At 39.3% G+C, this 7,283-nt stretch overlaps 1 long non-coding RNA gene across 1 annotated transcript in view; it reads right to left on the reverse strand.

The window, feature by feature from the left end:
* The window catches only part of LOC102468627 (uncharacterized), a 15,966-nt gene extending 8,723 nt beyond the window's left edge, over positions 1 to 7,243 (reverse strand). Inside the window, exons 1-2 of the long non-coding RNA XR_001370838.2 lie at positions 7,097 to 7,243; positions 3,192 to 3,301 (exon numbers count right to left, since the gene is read on the reverse strand). This is a non-coding gene — a long non-coding RNA (uncharacterized LOC102468627). The remainder of the gene's footprint in view (positions 1 to 3,191; positions 3,302 to 7,096) is intronic.
* Between the last annotated feature and the right edge of the window lie 40 nt (positions 7,244 to 7,283).

Genomic DNA, 7,283 nt, shown 5'->3' on the forward strand with positions numbered 1-7,283 from the left:
CCCTACACAACCACCGTTATTACGTTCCTGTGTTTTTCCAAAAACATTTGGTGCGTATATATGCATCTAAGATGAAGTTCAAATTAATCCTCAACGGTATTATACAGTTATGCTTTGAGTTCCTTTATTAGAAGAATGACATAGTTTTTAAATGTCCCTTTAAATAAAGATTCTTATCATTTGGAGGGGCATGGATTTGCTGAATTTCTAATTACAGTTGTCAGTCCATATTGACATTCTGCCTCTGCAGATTCAACCAACCACGGCTCAAAAATATTAAAAACATACACGTAATCAAAAGTTAACACTACAACAATCAGAAATAATACATCTTTAAATAGTACAGTATAGAAACTATTACACAACATTTACATTGTGTTTGGTACTATAAGGAATACAGTCTTTTTTTTTAAGTATAAGGGAGAATGTGGTAAAGCTATATGTAAATACTAAACCATTCTCTCAAGTTTATTTATTTCCTCAATGAAAGAGAAAAAGAAGACAGTCACCCCCAATATGGTCCTCATACCATGACCCACCCCAGACCCAGCCAGCCAAGACCAATGCACCTCTGTTGTGTACAGGGAGACCTTGGGATGAGAACCCAGGCCTTTTTATGTGGCTTCAGTTTTGTGAAGCATTGCATTACCACTGTGCTACCACAACTGGCTACTAAATCATTTTATATAAGGGACTTATACATCTACAGATTGGGGATCTATAGGGGTTCATGGAGCAATCCTCCATGCATACCAAGAGATGATTATATCAAGTCCAAACTCTACTCTATGTTTCCCTACTCTGACCCACACAGCCCAGCCCTGTAAATTCTCTAAATCCCTAATCTCGTTCTGAGTCATTCATACCCTATGAGTTCTAGCCCAGATGCAGAGGAGTGGTCTGAATCTTTAGCCAAAAGGCTGAAAATCTTTCCATGACATTTGTATTGAAGACAACACAGTGGGCCCTGAGTCACCATCCTCCTCCCATCTTACCATCTCTCCTTCTCCATCTCCTGTTCCCCAGAGACCTTCAGCTCCTAAGGTACAAGCATTCCTCGGGATCTTTGTTCAAGCTGTCCCTTTTGCCAGGATTGCTCTTCCCCTGTTCTTTGCACTATGACTCTTTCTCATCTTTGAAGTCTCCTCTTTTTTTTTTCCCTTGAGAAGTTTTTACTATAGGGCACATGTGCTCACCAGACAGACAGAGAGAGACAGAGAGACATAAAGCAAGAAATCACCCCCCAGGGGGAATGGTCACGCCGCAATCCCTTCTCCTCCATTCTCCTCTTGGGATGTTGGGCACGCATGCACACGCACCCAGCTGAGTATAAGGCACTGAGTCCAGGACTCAAACTGCGGTCAACTACATGCGAGTGACATAGCCATTACGCCAACTGCTGGCCTCCTGTAAATTCTCCTCTTATGTGTCCTCTTCCCCACGTGGCCTTTCCTGACCATCTATTTGGCCAGTAAAAAGCAGCAGCTGGATTGCTGAAAGAAATCATCAGATATATCTAGTGGAGTTTGACTCCAACCAAATCTCTCCCTACCCTTGTATTGTCTTTCTTAACCACTTTTCTTGATCTTCCCAAAGCCTGGCTCCTCTTGCACGCTGTTACAGTGTTGTGTACTTCCTCCACGTAGCATGTAGCATACTGCATTGTAACTGCTTGTTTATTGGTCTTTATGTCCCATTTCATTGAAACCTTCATGAGGAAGAACCTGAGACCTCTGCTGAGTTCTGTGCGCCATTCTAACAAATGACCAAACTTCAGAGGTCATAGGACCTCCTGCATTTGTAGCCAGTCAGTAATAAGGACAGATGGCCTGGGTCTCCCCAAAGCAGGGCAGAATGTGGAAGACTGAACTCTTAACTTGTGGTGTCTGCACTGACCAGGTGGTTAGTGACAGAATTAAATGGAAATACACAAGTAGGTCTTTCAATGGTTCTTTGCTCCTAGGTGTGAACTAGCCAGAGGCCCTCACCACAGGTGGGATTTGAAATACAGAATTATTTATTTTTTAATTTTATTTATTGTTGTTATTCTTCCATCTTGACCAGAGAGACAGAGAGAGGAAAAGTGAGAAAACAAGCCACCACATCCGGAACTCAAACCATGGTCGACCTTGTGGGAATCCAGCGTCTCAACCACCATGCCACCTGCCGGCCCCTCAATTAACTTTTTAAAAAAATGAATCTATTTATTTATGAAAGAGACAACAAGAAAGAAAAAATACACCAAATACAGTTCCAACTCTATGATCCCCTTCTCACCTGCAGCCAGCCCTGAATCATGAGTATGCACAGACCTAGCATATGGGTCAAGTCTCCAGACTTGAACTGGGAACTTCCTAGGTGAGATTTCGTCTCAAAGCATTGGGTTTTACCATTATGCCACTGTCCAGCTCCTTTACCAGTTAGCTTTTACATTAGATGTCCTGCATACATCGAATGAGCCAAAGCTGTAATCGCAAAGTTTTAATAAAAATACACTTAACTCGTGATGAAAGCATCTTAACAAAAATATTGTATTGCAAAAAGTCTATAAAAATAATATTTTAATTTTCTGAACTTGGAGTTAAAAATAAAATACCTTAAGATTAAAGAGTTATAGTATAATTATTAATAATCCAATAATGTCTTTAAAAGCTTTTTTGATACTCTTCCCAGAAATTGAGAAAGTAAGCAACTCAAACAAAGAAGTACCTAAGTGTCTGATGACAGATCATAAAAAATAATTTTTGATGATACAGTACTGTGTGATTTTTATAATCTCTCTTGGAAGAAAATCAACGATTTGGGTAATGTTGCTGTTACAAAATGTTTCCCATATGAACAGAATTTCTTGGTGTTTACATCCTTAAAAACTAAAACTATAAATCCAAGTGATGCTGAATTGTATCTCATCTACTAATACATAACATTCCTTTACTAACACATAGCCACAGACAAAAATTTAATACTGTTAGGTCATTAAAAGATGCATTTCCAATAAAACATGTCATAGTAGGTTATAGTAATCTACATTTTTCAAGGGTAAAAATGACAAACTTTGGACAAAATATAAAAACGTCTATTTTAAGACACTGGAACGCCACGGAAAGCAAAAAAGCAGAAATTAAAGGGATGACCATTCTTCAAAGAATGACAACGTAATGAGTGTTATTTATGTTCATAAATATTTTCACCTGGGGGAACTTCCTAGTATGCGACGTGCGAGAGGCTGGACTTCAATCAGGAAGCCACACTCTTAGTGGCTTGAGGACTTGGATGATGGAGTCTGGGGCTGTCAGAGCACCTGGAAATTGAGAGAGAAATTTTGAGAAAAAAGATGTCAGAAAGGGGTAGAGATCCCAAATTTACACAAATGCACTGTGCAAATTCTTGGTTAACTTCTAAACTGTGTATACATGTGGGAGACTTCAAGGATCCCATCCAAAAATAGTTGGATGGGAGATTTCAAGGTGCTCATCAAAAAATAATCGGATTGTCAAAAGAAATGATCAGAAATTTAAGGTGGAGTTTGACTAGCTAACTACCTGCTAGAACGAATCAATATTCATCAGAGGAAGATAACAGAATCTAGATGTTCTACCATATATCATTCACAATATCCAGTACATAATTTCAAAAAGCAACATATGAAAGAATAGGAAAGTTTAGTCCATAGTCAAGCAAAAGAGTTTTCAATAAAAACAGACTACAGGGTCTGCTATGTAGCATAGCAGTTAAGCACTGTCTAGAGCTAGCAGAAACCCCATGGCCAACTGTGATTCGAATCCCAGCCCCATTGGCTAGAGAAGCACACCAGGCACATGTGTGTGCATGCCCAGGAGCCTGACAGAATGGGGAAATGGAGGAAAAAGAACTGTGGCGTGACCAGGATCCATGGGGGTGGGGTACTTTCTCTCTCTCTCTCTCTCTCTCTCTCTCTCCCCCATCATTATCTCTCTCTGGTGTGAACGCATGCCCTCTTGCATAAAAACAAGACAAAACACTGACTCCAAGTTGACTCAGATCTAAGAATTAGCAAATATATTTAAACAGTTATTATACATACATTCAAGAACTTAAAAAAATGGTCATAATGAATTGACACATGGAAAATTTCAGTGGAGAAATAGACACTCATTTACTTCTCGACTGAAAAGTATAAGGTTTGAAAATAGATTCACTAGGTGGTCTTAAAGTTGATTTGAAATGGCTGAAGGGTAAGTGAATGTAAAAACAGACAAAAAACAATCATCCAATCTGAAGAACTTAGACAAAAACTATTGGAAAAAAATGAACAGAGCCCTACTGCCCTTTGGGATAATATCAAAGAGTTTAACATACATGTAATAGTAATTCCAGAAAAGGAAAAAGTGAATGAGACAAAAAAAAAAAATTGGACAATTAATGACTGAGATTAGCTTACATTTGGTGGAACCATAAATCTACAAATTAAAGAAGTTAAGCAAAACTCAAGTAGATAGAAATAACCATACCAAGAACATCATGGTCAAAATATTGAATACCAAGGACAAGGAGAAAATCTAAAAGCGTCTAGAGAAAATGACACAGTACAAATTTGTGGACAGGTAGAAGGTAATGATTCAGAAATAATGAAAGTTATAGAAAAATGGAATGACATTTTAGAGTTGAATTTGGAGGAAGGAAAGGGAGAAAATCAACCCAGAATTCTGTATCTGAGAAAATAATCTTCGAAAATGATAGTGAAATAAAGATCATTTCAGATTAAAAACAGCTTAGAATTTATTACTAGCAGATCCACATTATAAGAAATGAGGAAGCAGGACCAGCAGATAGCATAATGGGTATGTAGCTAGACTTCCACGTAGTTGACCACGGTTCGTGTCCCAGATCTGGCAGCTTAAAACTCACGCCAGGCACATGTCTATGCATGGCCAAAATCCCAAGAGGAGAATGGAGGAGAAGGGACTGCGGCATGGCCATTCTCCCCTCCCCCCGGGGGTGGATGATTTCTCACTTTCTGTCTCTCTGGCAAGCACACGTGCCCTATAGCAAAAGTCTCTCTTAAAAAAAAAAAAAAAAGAAAAGAAAAGAAAAAAAAAGAAAGAAAGAAAAGAAAAATGGGGAAGGAAAGGTTCTTCAAAGGGAGCGGAAATGATACGAGATAATGATTTATATCTACAGGAAGGAATGAAGAACACTAGAAATAGTAAATGTGTGGGTAAATATAAAAGACAACGATAACAAAAAGCATGGGATAAAAAAAGAACCGCACTGCTGCAAAGTTATCACACTTTAGGTAGGAACATTATAGTAAGCTCAAAGTACACTGAGATCATTTAGGGATACATATTGTAAGCCCTGGAGTAACCACTGAAAATTAATGTAAAGAGGTAAAGCGGAAAACCAATAGTGGAATTAAGATAAAATGCTCAGGAATATTGGGTTAACCCTAAAGGAAGCAGGATTAACAGACTGATATTTTTCTCACAGATACTGTGCGGCATCTGTGAGAAATACATACACTTTAAACATAAAGGCAAAATAGATTGAGGGTTAGTCAATAGTTTCGTGGCTGAGGCAACTGGGTTCCACATGGCTCACAGCAGTTTGAATCCTAGAGCCAGTGGCATGGAAAACACACCAGGCACATATGCCTGCGTGCCCAAACTCCCAAGGGATTGTGGCATGGCCATCCCCTCTGGGGGAAGCAGAGGGGGATTTCTTACTTCCTATCTCTCTTTCTCTTTGGCAAGTGCATGCGAGCTATAGTGAAACTAGAAAAATATCGAAAAGAAAATCATGGGAAAAGATTTAAAAGGCAAATATCAAGCCTAAGAAAAGGCGGAGTGGTTATATTATATCAGTAGCAACTGTAATAGACTTCAAACCAGAAGAATTAAAAGAGAGAAGGTGAGACAGTTCATAATAATTTTAAAATATCAAATAATTGGGAAACATAAATACTTAAAACACACAAATCCTGCGTATGTACCTAATAAGTTCAAAATATACGGAGCAAAAACTCACCAAAGTAGAAGATACCATGAATCTATGATTATAGTTAGAGATTGTGTAATACTTTCATCTCAGAAATTAACAGAAAAAGTAGACCAAAATAATACATGATGGGTGACCTGAACACTATGATTTTTTAACTGAATTGACATTCGTAGAACCAACTAAGAGTTACAGATTTCACTCATCTGCAGAATATGCTTTTTTTTTTTTTAAAGGTTTTTGCCATAGGGCATGTGCACTTACCAGAGAGAGGCACAGAGAGACAGAGGGGGGGAAAGTGAGAAATCATCCCGAGGTGGGGATGAGGGGATGGCCACACTGCAATCCCTTCTCTTCTAGCCTCCCCTGGGGATTTCGGGCATGCATACGCACATGCCTGGAGTGAGTTTCAAGATCTGGGACTTGAACCGTGGTCAGCTATATAGACGTCCAGCACCTTAACCACTATACCACCTGCTGGCCCCCAATAGGTATTCTTTTTAAAAGTGCATATATATACACCAAGGTAGATAATATATTGGGCTATGACATAAATCTCGATACATTTTAAAACATTAAAATCTTAAATGCACATTTTTTATCACAACAGAATTACACTAGAAATAATAATATCTAGAAACTCCCTAAAAATTTGGGACTTAAGACAATATACTTTAAAGAAGTAGGTCAAAGAAGAAGTCATAAGGAAGATTCAAAACTATTTTCAACAGAAAAAGCAAGCACAACGTATCAGAAAATGCAGAATGCAGCTAAAGCAGTGCTTAAAGGACAACTCATAGCTTGAAAAGCTTCCATTTAAAAAGTAGTACGGTCTAGTGTCAACGACATCATCTTTTGAGCAACTGGAAAAGAAGAGGAAATCAAACCCCAAGTGAGTCATAAAGACTGAAAAACAATGTACTAGGAAACAGGAGAGCAGTGAACCCAAACCTTTTTTGAAAAGATTTAAAAGTTTAATAATCCTCTAACTAGATTCATCGGAAAAATGACTCACAACTGCAGTCAAGAAGGTCTGAAGAAAGAGAAGATCTCTGCTCTCTTCTGGACTTCTGGGGGGTGGGGGGGAATCTATGTTACACAGGCATAGGAGCATAACTACCTGTAGGGCCTGTGGAATTCCACAGTGGAGGACGAAGACGTTTTATCAATAACTTGGGGAGAGGTACCTCAGAGCACTTCCTGCGAGCACCCGCTCTCGCCCACCAGGGGTCTCCAGGGGTTCTGGAAGGCAGGTGTCTGCCCAGCCCCGCCCCGCGCGCCAGGCCCCGCCCCGCGCGCCAGGCCCC

The sequence above is a fragment of the Tupaia chinensis genome, unplaced genomic scaffold (assembly GCF_000334495.1).
Source record: "Tupaia chinensis unplaced genomic scaffold, TupChi_1.0 Scaffold000426_1, whole genome shotgun sequence".
Classification (NCBI taxonomy): domain Eukaryota; kingdom Metazoa; phylum Chordata; class Mammalia; order Scandentia; family Tupaiidae; genus Tupaia; species Tupaia belangeri.